The sequence below is a fragment of the Pelodiscus sinensis genome, chromosome 5 (genome assembly GCF_049634645.1).
Source record: "Pelodiscus sinensis isolate JC-2024 chromosome 5, ASM4963464v1, whole genome shotgun sequence".
In the NCBI taxonomy this organism is placed as follows: domain Eukaryota; kingdom Metazoa; phylum Chordata; order Testudines; family Trionychidae; genus Pelodiscus; species Pelodiscus sinensis.
The window spans coordinates 47,087,344-47,104,223 of record NC_134715.1 but is presented as its reverse complement, the minus strand read 5'-3'; the positions used below and the strand labels follow the sequence as shown (position 1 = coordinate 47,104,223).

General features: G+C 37.6%; 1 long non-coding RNA gene across 1 annotated transcript in view; it reads left to right on the top strand.

The window, feature by feature from the left end:
• LOC142829428 (uncharacterized) overlaps positions 1–16,880 on the top strand; it is a 151,387-nt gene that overhangs the window by 90,780 nt on the left and 43,727 nt on the right. Inside the window, exon 2 of the long non-coding RNA XR_012903830.1 lies at positions 16,635–16,726. This is a non-coding gene — a long non-coding RNA (uncharacterized LOC142829428). The remainder of the gene's footprint in view (positions 1–16,634; positions 16,727–16,880) is intronic.

Genomic DNA, 16,880 nt, shown 5'->3' with positions numbered 1-16,880 from the left:
TGTGACTTGGGTTAACAAAGGACAGTATTAAATAGCTGGAGAGAAGAGATCAGACACAGGGTAGAGTAGGACACTGAGAAAGTTGGCAACTTTGCCACATAAAGAGAGAAGTAGTTTCTGCAATCCAAAAATGTTCAGTCTGGCAAGATAATCTTTTATATAGTCTCTAGATTAAATCAGATATATTCCATTTGATTGGTATTTGCATTAATTACCTTCTATTTTCTGTGTTAAAGCTAATCTCCTCTAAAAATGTTTTATATGCTGCCCCTAGAAACAATTACGGCATGCAGTTCTTAGAAGAAGAGAAACTAATGCCTTTCCTCTAATCAGAGGCAGAGGAAAGTTGAGGGAAATTACCTGTTACAAGATGAAGCATAAACCTAATACGTGAAATTGAGGATCTAGTTTGTCATCTTCAATGACAGACACCACCTCACAACCAACAGAGAAGATGAGGCCTAAGGTTAAGACTAGTTGAAGGACTTTCTTAATACATATTTTTTTCTCTTGAACCCTCTACATTTTGTCTCATTCTTGAGGAATGTCTGAGTGGGCAACATTTTCAGCCACACATGGCTAACTCCCTTTTAATTTTGGATTAGAAATCTTGCTGATAAGTGGCAATGATTCTTGAGGATGCTCTCACTTTTTAAGCAACAAGAAATCCTTCAATAAATCTGCTAATCTATAAGGTGTCATAGGACTTCGCGTTGTTCATGTAGATTCAGACTAACACGGCTACCCCTCTGATACTTCTCACATCTTTTGTATCCTGGCTTCTAGGAAGAGTAATTTGTAGGTGGTAAACAAAGTTTAAAAATGGAGATAATAAACAGGAGAAATGTGTATGTGCATCCGATGTTTTATGTAAGAAATGGCTATTAAATTGCATATCAAGCCATGGATTCACTGAACTGAAATCCCAAAATACAGCCATATTTTCTTTAAAAACATGAATGCCATTACTAAGTAAAACAACATTTGACTAAACGTGTCAGATTGAGAATCCTAGAAGAGGTAGGACACCATCTCTCTACCTTCAGAGTTTCCCTTATCCTGCTTTCCAAGTGCCTAAGCCAGCTCCATCTCCAGGGCAGCTGGTGTTGGCTATCTGGCCACTCCCAAGGTGAGCGGGAGGGGGCAGGACTCAAGACCCTAACCCTATGCTCCTCTGGCACTTGCCATATCCCCTCGGTCACTCCAGAATCTACATCACCTCCCTACCTTCAGAGGATCTCTTATTCTGTGTTGGCAGTCTGGTCATTCCCAGGGTGACTACAGATAGATATTATACAATAACCATTTGTGTTGCTTTGCACAGTGGTCCTAGAATCTGAATGGAATTTTACTTGAGTCTGAAAAATTCTAGCAAGATATGCCCAATATGAATAGTCTACCTATCTGGTTTGCTAACTTTCACACTTTAAGTAAGCAACCTTGACTTTCAAAATATGTTGAAATGTAAACTAATCCCATTTCAAAACAAAGCTGAAAACAAGCAAATCCCTTAAGCTCTGATTGGATCCCCTGGAGTGTGTTATGTGGGCCCCTGTAACTCCTGAAGTCTATCTGCCCTTTGTGTGTCTCTTTGCCCATGTGACCCACCCCTTGTTCTTCACTCTAAATGCCTCCCCTTGCCCCCGTTGCTTCCTGTACTGTTGTGCCTCCCAGTGCCCTCAGTACCTCCCCTTGCCTTTATCCTCTTTAGACCTCTCCTTGGTTGCATCTAGACTACATTCCTTGTTCGGAAGAGGAATGTAAATGAAGGAAATTGAAAATGCAAATGAAGTGCAGATTTACAAATCTCATGCTTCATTTGCATAATCACATCCGATCTCTTTTTCAAAAAAGGTTTTTTTGGGGAAAAAAAAAGTCTAGGTGTGATTCTTTCAAACCCCCTGCCCTTTTTCGAAAGATCCTTGTTAACTTTTTTTTTTTCAGGAATAAGGGTTCTTTCAAAAAAAAAGGGGGGTTGCTAGGGCTGTACAGAATCCCAAACTTGGGAGTGGAATGAACTGGAACATAAGTAATTTAACATTCAGGTTTATGCTGCTAGTATGCACAGTGAGGCAGCAGGGGAGAGGAAGGATTGCACAGTCTCAGGCTAGCTGGACTGAGGCCATATAATCTGAGTTAAGCTTTCATTCTGATTGTCTGGAACCAGGGGTGAACAGATTTAGAAGCCAAATAAGCTATAAATTGCAGTAGAAGTCCTGAACACCATCTCCCCCACCCCACCCCCCAAAAAAAAACCAAGCGAAAACAACAACAAAAAATCTCTGGCCAACATGCAAACTGGAGCCAATTCAGCCAGAAATAAGATGAATTTCCACTTTTTTGGGTTGAACTGGCATCACTACTACTTCTCAAAATAATTTTCATTGGAAAAAATGCAAAGGCAGCAGTCATCTTATATTCGTGTCTAGGGAGGAAAAAATGGGTACTTTGACCTGGTATTTCAGAACATAAAGTTGTCAGAGGATACTACTTTACCATCTCTTATAACTTGTCGAAGTCTTTCACTTGAAAGTAATACTGAAGGGGCTAACAACGTAATTACAAAATACAAGAATTAGCTAGCCAGAAAAACTTTCAGGGGTAAGTAATTTGTCTAGAAAAAACTTGAAACCTTGGCTGCCCTTAGTTCTTTCAAATGTAATGCTCTGGGTTGGGAACTCTGGGGTTGGGAAACCAGGAATGTTTCTGCCAACTTGAGAGCATAAGTTCACATAGTAGACTCCATAGTGAAAGGATATTCCATATATAATCAAATGGCAGCCATTATTATTTTTATGATGTTTAGCTAATGGACTGTAGCTTTTATGACTAGCCATCAGTTTAGAAACTTGGCGATGATAGACAGTGGACACAAAATCCTTACTTTAATCCTCTTTTCTTTCCCATTAAAATTATGACCAATATAGAATATTAAGATAGAAAAGTGATTTTATAATGCTTTTGTGAAAATCAGTTTTAGTAATATAGTTATGTACCTTCTGCTCTTCAGAGCAGTAAACTTAATATTTTCACTTAATGTAGAAAAGTCAGACTATAAACTAACATCTGTAATCTTGCTTTTTGTAGTCTAGCACATGACTTAATATTGCACATTTTCAGAAGTCTTCATGAAGCAGGGCTCTTATGTAATTTATATCTTGTAACTCGTGTGCTTATTAGTCACTACTGGCTTTTGATTTTTCTGTAACATTGGTTTCCTGTTGAATGTATATCTATGCCCTTCAGCCATTACAAGAAGAACCATCCTGAGGCTATGCTCAGATTTTTTTCTTAATGTGAAAAGGGAAGAATGTGGTTGCTTTATATAAACATTAGTTCTGATCTTTACATATTTCTAAGGTACGTTGCTTTTTCTGGACTGGGTAGGTGACCTAAATGATAAATATAGTAAAATATGTGTTTATAAATACAATAATCAAAACAAAATTGTAAACATTTTTTCACTATTTTAATTTTCAAACACATTTGCTTCAGTGGAGCATGTACTAATTTGTGTTCACTTTTCAAAATGTTTATAGAATTCACTTCTTCTAGGATAAAAAGTCACAAGTAGCAAATCTTAATCTCAGACTCTTTGATACATTTGGAAAGTAAACTATAATTTACTTTCTGCAAGTATTCACAATTGAAATATGATCGTAAGTTATGCTTATCTAATCTCAAAATTGAAACATGGCAACTTCAAACACTAACCATAACTCAATGTCATATTTTAATTTTGAATAGGAAACATTTAACAAAGTATAATTTATAATAGTGAATAGGAGGAAAAAATATTTTCTTTGTGTTCCCAAAGAGTGCATAAAGAAATGACAATTCAATTATTAACTTTCAATATGTTATGCCCAATAGCATATGGATATAAAATATCATCACTGAAAAATCATCAAAGACAAGCACTTTGTAACAGCAAGTCAAGATCCTGGGGTTCTGGTGTAGCACAGAAGAGCATCTTGTCTGTCCCAGCACTGGAAGTGCTATATTGCTGAGTCTCTGTTGGTTTCAGTTCTCCCGTCTCTTGTAAGTACTTTGAGGACTAAGTATCATAGTAGCCCAGTCCAAGTGAGGTTTTGTTAAGCATGGGCTGTGTTGATATCACTGTCGGGGGCCAAACATCACCTAGTAGTGTCTATCACAAGGTCAAACTTGCAATTTCATCAAAGAATAAAATCATGAATGTTTGATGAGACCAGTTTTGGGTAAAACCATGTTTCTGGCATTAATTATATTTCTACGTTTTTTTTCTTTATTTGAATCGTGTATCAGCTTTTCTATTTTGCCTAGATTAATGTGAGGCTAATCACTCTATATTTACCCAGCTCATCCTGCTTGCCTTTTTTCAATATTGGAACAACATTTACAGTCTTCTAGTCTCCAGAGATTTCCCTGTTATTCCAAGATATATTGAGTATTAGTAGTGGTAAGCCAGGAATTACAACCATCACTTTTAGGACTCCTGGGACCAAATGATCTGTGTGCTGAATCAAAGTTGTTCATCCTTATGGATGCTGCTTAATATCCTCCTTTAGTTATTCATTAAGTGGAAATAAAATCACGGTTCTTTTCAAATACATAAAACTATTTATCTAAAGTTTTGGCTTTTTATTGAATCATTATCCTTAGTTGTCTTGTCCCCATGGAGTAATGGGTTTGTTACATGGAATGCTTGGAGGGTAGTAGCATAAGAGCTTTAACTTCAAGTTAAAGCTTTTTAATGTGATTGTATGTATACATTTAGGGAGAGAGTCTCCCTTCCACTATGCCTCTTATATAATGGCATGTAGGAGGTGTAAAATTCTGCCACTGGTCGGGGGGGAATCGTTTGGTGCAGGCAGTGTTTAGGACTACTTACAGTTGTTGCGCCTCCAAAAGCCTGGTGTAGGAAGCCACTTGATTAGGAATAGATCATCTGTTCAGAAGTTGAACCTAAATGATATGGCTCAAAACCAATCCTAAAGACAATTCAAAAATAATTAACCAGCCCACTAGAAATCACAAGTGCAACCAGAAAACCAAAACAGGACAAATCTGCAGAAGTACTGTTAAAAGTTTAGTGAATAGTAAGTGGTTCTTTTCTTTAAAAACTGAGATGACAAATGAAAACCAGCAACTGTGAAGCACATAGGAAAACTTTGTAGTATGCATTCCTATATAACATTAGGAGGCGTTCCATACCTGTGGAGAAAAGACTGTTGGTGTCAAGCTCTGCAATGCATACCTGAGAACTGAATTTTAAGAGGAAGAATAATTCTCTGACTTGCCAGAAAAACAGACTGTCATTTCAGATTTGACAGGAGAAAAGGATTTTATTTGTACTTGTTTTAATAGTTAAAGTGAATAACTGAAGGCAACTGAATGAACATTATAGCCATACTTAAGAAACAACTACTGCCTTTATAGCATTAGCTTTAAAAAGCAAATGTGGTAATTAATAAACATAGTAAAATTCTCATTTCAGCAACTCTTTTTTGTTTGAGAATATTTTACAGGTCACATCTATGTCAAATCTTCACCAGTTAACACAAAATCACATAGGAAAAATCTTATTTTGTCTGATTCGTTAGCAATTATTCTCAGAACATGTTTGTACACTGATTAGCAGATCAGAGAATCATGTGAATTGTGTAAATGCACATCATTTTTATGAGAGGACATGCACATCTTGATTGAACTTTACCTTGAAGTTTTGTCTTATTCTGATTTGAAATTTAAAACAATTTTGTCAGTCCACGTGGATCAATACTTAACGATGTTCACACAATCACCTGCAAACTTCCTGTGTCTTTCATGGTTCTTGCAGTGATATGTAGCTATTATATGACTGCTTACACAGTTGTCACCATTGCCAAAATAAAATAAATATCCCAAATACTCCACTATATCTGAAATACTGCAGTTATTCACAGGTCTGCAGCACTGTGTTGGTAAATAATGGCTTTTTAATGGCAGCCATTGTAATAGTAAAGGGTTATGACAAGCTATTGAATAAAGATGGTTGGCTGGCTCCAAACTACCTATCGTTACTCATGTTGCACATTCCACAGGATGATATTCAACATCTTTCAACATCTTGCTCACTCATGTAACAAATAATTTCAATTAAAAAACAAAACATTTTGCCATGTCTTTATTTTAAAAGCCTGAGTTTTGACTGTCCTTCTGTAAGATAGGGAGGATGAACAGCTGAGTCCCTCTTGATGATGGCCCAGATAAAAGAAACACAGGCTTATCTTGTTTGCTGATTCATATGCAGTTTGTTTGAAATCTACCTAAGTGCAAAAAAGCTACATGAATGTAAAATTAACCATTTTTACATATTTAGGAGGATTCATCCCTCTCATAAGGTCTCAGACTTGAGGTGGAATGCAGCAACTCAAGATTCTGTTCACACAAGTCAGTCCTAGATATCTTGCTTTCCTCTTTACTAGTGGCACTGTGGTAGATGGGGTGGTTCAGAGTTCCCGTCATTCTTTGCATGTAAATATCAATATGTTGTCACTATAAAGCAGGGGTGGGCAATAATTTTTTCCCAGGGGCCACTTCAAAAAATTTTGAAGTAACTCTGGGCCACCCCAGAAGGGGTGGAGCTTAAACAGGAAGGGATGGGGCTACCCACTCCCAAATCATGATTGGTCTGGGGGTGGGGAGCTCCTTTGCCCCCCCCCCCTTTCCCACTATACACCCATGCCCTGGAAGAGGCTTGGCATACTCCCGCACCCCCAGGCCAATTAAAGCCTGGAGTGGGGGAGCGCGCAAAGCCTTCTCTGCTCTGCCCCTGCCCCGTGAGCAGCGTGCAGCAGTTCAAAGTGCCGCGCACTGTTCACAGGGTGGGGGGGGGGCAGAGCGGAGAAGGCTTCGGGCGCTCCCCCACCCCCAGGCCCTAATTGGCCTGGGAGCGGGGGAGCAGCAGGACCGTATCTGTCCCACGGAGGCCCTTTTGCCCACCCCTGCTATAAAGTAAATACTAATCTATATCAAAACACAGGAATATAAACATTGTACTAATAGAGCTATGAATTAACAGATCTGTCAGAAGAAAAGTATCACCATGATTGGCCTGGATAAATGCTGTTCAAATAACAAAATGTCATACTAAACAATAGACGATTCCCTGGAACTATGGCAGACTTTTGTTCATTTTCCCCCTACCCCAAATAATACAGAGAATGGCAACACCAATCACACTTTACTTTTCACATTTTGGAAAGGTAAAATGGTATTTTTAAGCCAGGGGTAGGGAACTTCGGCATGCCTGGATCTAGCCCCGAAGGCTCAAGGTCCCTCCCTCCCGCAACATTGCAGAGCCTGTGCTGGTGCTACAGCCCCCCCTGCTGCCCCTCTGGGGGCTGGCGTGCACAAAATCAACTAGACTAGGCCCCCTCTCAGTGTGTGAGGGGAATGTCTTTCTCCCCATTTGGGAGCCACAGTGATGGTTTTTTTCTTTTTCTCACTTGTGTGCAGCCCTTGACTGATTTTTCTGTAGGCCAGTGCCCCCTGACCTAAAAAAGAAAAAAGATTCCTTACCCCTGTAAAACAATACAATTATGCTTTCAAGAACATGAGCATGTTTTCTCTCCCCACGCCCCCAAAATTTTTCTTGTAGGTAATGGTTACCTTTTTTTTTTTCAGCCTTAATCTGCATAAAAATTAAAAATATGAATGTTAACAGATTGAAAAATGTTACTAATATTTTCAATTGGTGGTATAAAAAGTCAGAATTTCTATTGGAAATACAAATTTAACATTTCAAAATATAAATTTTAATTTTAGAAGTAACCTTTCTAGCAAAAAAAATTCATTTGAAAGAAAAGTTTAACTAAGTTTTATATGCAGGAAATCACACATTTTTATAGGAACATTTTTAAGGTGAAAATTTTCTACTCTTTATTTTTTGTAAGTGGATACTGATCAAAATTTTCACAATACATGAAACAATGAAATATTTACTGTCATGCCAAAAACATATAGAAATTAGACTAACAACATTTTTAACATAGAAGCCTTACTTATTCAGTTGATAATCATGGGAAAAGGAACCCCCTTCCCCCCCCAAAAAAGGAAGAAAAACTAGGTAAATGGCATTGCTGAGATTAACAAAATGTGTACACCAATTCCCTTGTCCTACTCTTGCATTTTAAATAGTTTCAGTATTTTATTATGAATTTATCAAACCTTTTTAGTCTACTTCATAGTGATAACTTAGGTACACAGAATTAATTTATTTTAAAATCTTTTTAATGGAGTTTTAAAATTAATAGAGTTTATTATATAACTTGCTAAATATTTTTTTCAGAAATTGTATTGTCCAATTTACCAAGAAGTGTAACTGTCACGTTTTGATCTAAGATCTAAAAACATACCCAAAAAATCCTTCAATAAGAAATATTGTGGCACATTCTTGATGGGTCACAATAAAATTGGACAAAAAGTTGTCACATGCTCAGCACTTCTCAAAATCAGACCTCTCATTTAAATACATAGTTGCAAACATAGGTAACTGTCTTTTCTGAAAAACATTATTTCTAGTCTGAACTCATTTTATAGTAGACATCTATATACACAAATGTACTGCATGGTTAAAGGCAATTATCAGTCCTTTCTGACAAGGGAATTTGCATAAAATTTTTACTGTTCTACTATTTGTACCTTCTACTATTTTTATTCTGTTATGATTTAGTTTTACAAACACTGAAATCCAGCAAATACATCTTTAAAATTGTGTGTAGGGGAAAGCTTGAAACTCACTTGAAGCCACTATTATTCCAATAATAATGCTCAGAAAAGGTATTGTGATTGAAAACTGTAATGTAAAAAGATGTGTTAAGGCAGATAGCCGAAATGGGGAAAAAATTAGACTGAACAGTATTAGATGATAATTCCCACCATTTTTGGATTATGCACATTGACCTTTCAGTATCTTTTCGAATTTTCTTTGTTGATCTAGATGTATCTCGGCTAGCAGAAATTTCTTTCTGGTTTGTGCTATGTACATCTCAGATATTTTTCTAAAACTGGAAGCAGGGAAAAGCCAAGGAGATGGCTGTGTCTTTCTGACAGTGACTGACTGAACTATTGCACACCATCTACTGGTTAATAGAACATCATGAGGTGAGCGGATTCTCAAATGATCAGAATAGACAAAATGCTTGCTGCAAGCTATTTTCACTTACAATTGAATATCTATTAATACACAAGAAGGAGGACATGTGCAAGGTTATTTGCAGTACATATCAGTTGGAATTAATTTCATGGATATGAACTCTGCAAAAATTAAACATATTTATTTCAATATTTTGAATGTGAGGATATAGACATAGAAAGGATACAGGTTAAAGAAAGTACATCAATGTGTTGCTGATTTGTGAGAGTAATTAGTACTGGGTAAATCAGGGATAGTTCAGTTGTAGGAATTCTCAAAACAAAATTTGTGGTGGTCTCAGATTCCAGCCACCATGCAACTCTTGCTGATAGATGCTCTACATAAATATGTATATATACTAGAGATGTAAAATCATGTTTATTTAGTTATCTAGTTAAATAGAGTACCCCTGTCCATGGCAGGCTCCAAGGCACTAGAGCAGTCTCCTCCCATGGTGTGCGGAGGAGCTGCTCCAGCCCCCACCAGTTAACTGGAACCACAAACATCTTTCACCAGGTGAAAAGCCTCCTTAATGAATACATGTCCAAATCATTGTTGTTTATGTAGTTTTTTTGGATGAAACAGTAATAAAAGTTAATGCTCAGTTGTCTGTAGTCAGACAGAAAACAAACAAATAAGGATTTTATCTGTTCAGATCTCTTTTTGTTCTTGTTTCCTTATTTTTTGTTTGTCTTCAAAGAGAAAAAGAGAGACTTGCAAGCTAGTAAGTCTGAAGGTACAGAAAGTAATATTTATATGTTAAATCACTTTTCTCAGAAGATCTACTAGCTAGTTGGGAGGCTCTGAAAAGCGATATTAATAAACATACAAATATCACATTTCATAGTGGACTTGTACCCTGGCTTGCCAGGGCTCAGTAAATTAAACCCTGGATGGGTTAGGTGGGTAGGGAAACAGTGTAAGCATGGGGTAATGGTGAGGTGAGGATCAGTACTCTCAGCTTTGTGTCTGGGGTCCAGAGCCAGAGTCCATGACTGAGCCTGCTATCTGACATCCTATGGCTAAAGACTGAAAGCCAAGTCTCATTGCTCCCAGGAAGGTAGAAAACTCACTAGCTGTCTGTTCCTCTGATGTTTGTGGCTCAGAGAAGGCAGGGCCCAACCCTGCTGGTGGCCCTGGTGAAAGGTGCATTTTTTTGCCACACCTGAGGTGTTTGTAGACACAAGAAAAACCCTTGGTGGCTACTGTGGCTGCATTTGAGTAATGCTGCCCTAGCGTGTGTGCAAACAGTGCAATTTCATGGTTAAGACACATTAGGGTATGTCTACATTGCACACTATGTATGAGTGTCTGGGACCTGGACTTGTTCCCAAGCCTATGTTTAAACACTGAATTATACTGGGTTTACAGTTGTAGGAGCCAGGTCTCACAGCTGGGGTAACCTGCACAAGCTCTGCTATGGAGACATTCTGATGTGGGTCTTTGGCTATGGATCCGCTCAGGTAAATGACACTAGCTGGACCTAAAATTGGGGTCTGACCCACAAACCAATAGTGTTTAAGCATACAGCTAGATAATTTCATGGATGTTAGGTCCATAAAAGGCTATTAGCCAGGGGATAAAATGGTGTCCTTGGCCTCTGTTTGTCAGAGGCTGGAGAGGGATGGCAGGAGACAAATTGCTTGATCATTGTCTTCGGTCCACCCTCTCTGGGGCACCTGATGCTGGCCACTGTCGGCAGACAGGATACTGGGCTAGAAGGACCTTTGGTCTGACCCAGTATGGCCATTCTTATGTTCTTACCCTTCTGAACTTTGCCAACCCTTTTATTCTACAGTTTGGAGTCCTGAGCAGTGAGACTGTAGACACCAATTGTGCGGTATCAACAGGGCATGGCAAAAAAAACCAACCCTGTAAGACGTGAAACTCATTCTCACTGCAATTTACTAGGCTGATCACTAAAGGCAACTCAGAGCATCTGGGTAGTCTAATGTGAATGAAAACAGGGCAATTTAAGGGAAGGCTGATGTCATGATTAAGACACTTCAGGGTATATCTACATTGTGTACACTGTCCAGATTGGTGGAACTTTGGTATAAGGACCTTGATGTTTCCAAGCCTATGCTTGGGAGAACTTATCTGCGTTTTAGGTCTGGGCAATTGTGCAAATATAGTGTTGGTGTATCAGATGTACAGCAATCCTAGGTGCAGCTGCTTAGTGAGACTTGGGTAATAGCTAGGTCTTCAAAGGAATTATTTCAGTTTACAGCACCTGAAGATCTAGAATAGTGTTCTGTGTTTGGTGACAATCGAGAGGATCTGGAATAGTGTTTTGTGTTTGGTGACAATCGAGAATATCTGTAGCAGATTCCTCAAAATTATTTAATTCAATGGGTTTTTTTTAACAGAGTAAGCAGATAAAATTCTAGTTGATTCCATGAAGCTGCTTTTGATGTAAACATGGGGGATTACTTTCTTTCTTCTCACTTCAGGATAATGATTCAATATAGCAAGTGTGTTGCAAGGCTTCCAGAATGAAAAGAAGATCTTAGGAAAGAACAGCCTGGATAAAGCTAGAGAAAGATATTGCACCCACCATATTAGACCTAATATTAGAAATAATTCAATCAGCAAGAGGGACTGAGCAAAATGGATGCATTGAAAGGTAAATGCAGAACCTGGGAACAGTATGTAATGCTGGAAGCAAAAGAGATCAGAAGATTTAATTTGTTCTGTGCCTGTTGCATTCATGAAGATGAAACAGTGAAAACATATTACAGGGACCCTGTCAAGTTTAAAATCTTCTGCTGTACAAATTGTCCTCTGATCCTAATAATGCTATGAAAAATAAATATGTATTTAATTTGTTCTTTATAAATCTATTTCACTTATTTTCAGTGCTTCAGTGTTTGACTTTTAAACAAAATAGTGGAAATATTTTTTTTCAGAGGGTGAGGGGTATTAATGTACCTCCAAATTATATTGTTAAATTTGCTAAAACTGAGCCAGTTTGTGCTCATCTTTTTCTCCCCTGCCCCCGAGAAAAACAATCTAGTTTTGTGGATTCCTTATCATACTATTCCCCTTACACTAGTGTTCTTTGCTGAGATATCCATATCTGCATTTGTTGGGACAGATATATTTGTCTTCTCTATCTCTTCTATCTCATGATCACACTCAACATATAGAAAGTTTAGTTCCTGCCATTTTCAGAGTCTTTACTTCCTATCTCTGTCATTAACCACTGAGAAATATTTTATGAAAATGTATCTATTCCAGCTCTCTGAGAGCAACTACGTCTTTTAGTCCAGCACATTTTACTGAATCCTGTAGTTTGCCACTTAAAAAGAAAAATTAATTCCATGAATGAGTCTTAAGAACTGTTGTTGTGGCACTCCAAGAAAATCTTTTTGAGGACTTTTCTTTTTACAGAAAATTCCATAAAAAGTAACAATAAAAAATACATCTGAATCCATCAAACAGTCTATAAATGGTTCTATAAGAACAGTTATCCCCTCCTATTAGATATATTACTTCAGATTGAGACATTTCATATTTTAACAAGTTCTATACTAATTCAGACAGGGTTTGAGAAAATCAAAGACGGATGATTTAACATTTGAGGAATTTCATCTAGCATGTAAAACAGATTCCACATGGAAAAATTATCATATCGTTTTTCTGTCCTTTGACAGGTAATTTTCTTCATAGTAAGAATATCTCAGACCTTTGTGAATCACTTCTTTGGAAAATAAGCACATTCTTTCAGGGGACCGCAATTGTCAATCTGGCCACAAGCACTTGAAGCTTGGATGCATTTGATGATAATTTACTGTTTTCTACCCCTAATAAAACTTGTGCTGTGGAATTTCATTATTTTGTATAAGGACACACTATGTGTATGTCCTTCATCAAAACTGGAAATACATGCAGAAAAAAATCAGAGCTGGAATAAGTCAATCTAGAATCACTTGGTGAACCATGCAATCGGTGCTCCTGTACCCATTTTTGATGAGTGTGTGGAGGCTTACCAATTGCCTGTCAGAGTCCTGATCCTATACATTTGGCATCCACTCTGAAATGATTCTAAAAATAATTGTCTTAATCTTAGTTATTTTCTGTAATTCAAGTACATTATCACAGGGGCCAATTTTTATTTTGTTTTGGTCTGCCACTCAAGCATAGGAGTGTATAGCCCTACCTTGGGTTGATTTTGCCTGTCTGTGACAGATACATAAGAGGCCTGTCTCTGATTTATACTTGAACATGCATATTGCTTGTTAGGCCAATGAAATGTCACTTAATTTGAAATTCATTGCAAATTAATTTTCATTTCTTAATATCTTAAGAAACCCTTGTACACCTTCACTCATTATGCTAGTGTAATCCACACACCAGTGTGGTTCACTGTTGTATGTAATGGCACTTAGACCACTTACTGCTAGAGGTAAGAACAAGGAAGCTCTACAGCTTTATCTGGGCGCCAGCTAGATTTATAACTAAGGCTGTAGAAGTTCCTATAATAAGTTCTAGTTTCAAATCTTCTCCCTCCCCTTCAGGTGTCAGTTGCACTAGTACACCCTAAGAATGAAAACTATCCCACATTAAATTTACTTATGTGTATCAAACAGATATTCCAGGCACCTGCCTTGTGACTATATCTGGCTTTCTGTGCACCTAATTCTTGCTATTACCATAGCATTTCTTCAGACTTTGGCAGTGAGATGATTCTTTGGGACAGCTGCATACTTACCTAAACCATTTAAAATAATATTGCTAACTTTTCCACAACTTTTTCCCTTGACTTAGGCCTATATTTAAACACATCTCAGAAATGTTTACAAGTGATTTCCAAGGGACAACTATCCTTATAAATAGGAAAGCTCTGTCTACATGCAATCTGACTAAAATAATTATTTATTAGTATGTACTGTAAGTGTTATTCACTACTGTAGAGAGAGAGAGAAACAAAGACAGAGGCAGAGACCTGATTTTTCAAAAACACTCGTCCACTCTTGTCATTCACAATAGGAACTGCAGGATCAGAAGTACCTTCAGTTAAGTGCTTAAATTTGAGGCAAAACTCTTAAATAGCTGATTCCATTTCTGGGTGATGGGTACTTTTGAAAACATGACCCTGAATGAATTGAACTAAAGCCACAAAGGGAATCAATTTCAATGTTGGGATCAGAATGCAAAGATCATTTGCTCTCAATTATACATTTAAACAAGGCTCCTCCTCCCGTTTCAAAAATGGTTTCCATGTGGTTAGAGATGTTGCTTGCTTCCTCCTGCAAGCAAGAATTGTGAATAATGTGACTGGGAAAGGTAAAAATTGCTATCCAGAAACTGACATCGTTCTGTGCTTTGCTAGATACACATAATAGAGAACTTGACTGACACCAAGTAACCGTAGTTCTAGAATGTTTGTCTCAGTGGCCTGACCACAAGAAAATGTACAGCAACAGGAATCCACTTAATAGCTATTCAACAGCACGTAAAGCTTAACTTCAGCCACTGTGCTTGGAATGGATGGAGGGCGGGGGGAAGAATTATAAAGGTATAGTATATTTCATTGGGTGTCAGTTTTAAAATCAAGGCATTCTTTACTAATTCCTTCTATTATTATTTGTAACTCGTAATTTAACCATATGCATTTTCTCTCACCACTATTATTTCAGTCGGCTTGTTCTGTTATACGACCTATGGTTTAACTCGTTTCAGTTCTGGAATAGCAAATGGAACCAACTGATTTTTTTCAGTTCTTTGACAGTTCTGATAAAAGTGAACAAAATTTGGTTCAGGTCAAATCTGAATCCACAGGCTTTCCAGTGAATTAAAGCCTAATTTTGATCTTTTTTTGTTTTGGCTTGAGCATTTTTAAGGGGTAGATTCACAAATGGGTGCAGGTGGTATCTTCCTGGTTTTGGTAATTACCTCAGGTAGGGGAGACTCAGATCAAAATCCCTGTTCTGGAACAGAAATATGAATTCAAATCTCCCTGGTGAAGGGCCTAATAATTTAATTGTCTTGTATTCTATGATGGGTTGCTTCCAATCTTTTCTGCAGAATCTATTCCACTGTGTAGAAGTAATTAAATATTTATTGGAAAAGGAGAACTGGACTCTGAGCTTATGACTACTCTGACATTAGCCCTCCCCACCCCACCCCACCACAACAGAGAGTTTCAGATCCAGGGTCAGTTGACTGCTCACAGTGTGCAGGCTACAGAGCTAAAATATCAATGAAAATGTTGAAACTCAGGCTGGAGGCTGGGCTCTGACATCCAACTTCTTCATGGGGGGTCAGAGCCCACTCTTGAATCCGAACCTGTATCTTCACTGAAATTTTCAGCACCATGTCCTGAGACCCATAAGCCCAGAGACTGTGCTGTGTACCTTTATTTTTGGATAGGTATACCCATTGATCAGTAGAGGAGATGGCTAAACTTCAAGAAGCCAGATGGATGGGATTTTATGGTAGCTACAGTCCAGGCAGCATCACAGTTCCCAACCATTGTGAATTGGTCTCTGATGCCCTGAATCCTAGAGGACTCATGTAGTTTTTTCACAGTTTCCAAAGGCCAGATGTATAGTAAGAATGGAGATTGAATAGCATATGGTCAGTGGCTCACATAATGGGAGACTTTCAGTACTCAATGTGTTTAAGGCTTTTCTGCGAGAATAATGGTTTGACATTTCATTTAAAAATAAAGTTTCATTTGTCCTCTCCTTCTGCAGGTACTCAACATCATGGATCGGGGTCAGAATGTCTGTGGCCTTGAAATGCTGGTTCCAGTAATCAATATAGGGAAATATTAGAGCTTCATAAAATAGTATTTGAGATGATGAACAGACATTTTACTAGCACTGCTATTGAAAGAATGCTGAAAAAGAAATGGAGAGGTTTTTTTAAAAAACACTATATATAACATAGCTGCAATTTTCATTCCACTTTACTTCACAATCTCTGCCCCTGTTACTTTTTTGTCTTTGAAGTTCATTCTTAGACAGTGGCTTGTGTGTCAAATGATTCCTAATTTCATGCATTTTGGAGATTGGCTGGGTTTTTTTTTATTATTATTTGTTGATTTTACAGCACACTCAAGGTTGTTACATGCAATGACAGCTCCTCTGTTCTTGCCTTCTTTCAGTTCTGAAGAATATTATTTTATACCCCAAGGTTAATGTTCCCTAATGTAGGCAGATCTCTGTGGTACACCTCCCACGTATGTCTCAACTTCTGGTAATGTAAAACACAGAATCATTCTGTCTAACTGTGCAGTTCCCATCACATCAATTTTATAAGAACTCTACGCTAGGTGACCATTAAAGGGAAGAATGAATTCAAAATGAACATATTGACTTTCAGTGCGCTTAACTATGTCTCCTGAATAAATTTCTGACTTACTAACCTGTATCTACCATGGCTGACATCCAAATTCCTTAATGGGAATATATTTCAATTTATGCATTTAAAAATATTCAAGACTTTTTTTTTTACTTGATTTCAGTACAGGCTTTAATGTCATCACATTTATCAGACTTCTGTGTGTCTTCAACTCTGAGCTTTCCAATCAAAATGAATGTGTGATATTCAAACAGAGTAAGTTGGTTTTTTTCTGGTTATCAAACATCCAATTCAATGTTCTATAACAAGTCTGTATTCAAACAATATTTTATTATATTTACTACATTTCATCTACATTTTCTGAGTCTGTCCTAGATCTGTGAGAAATTCTAATAGGCCAGATGTATTG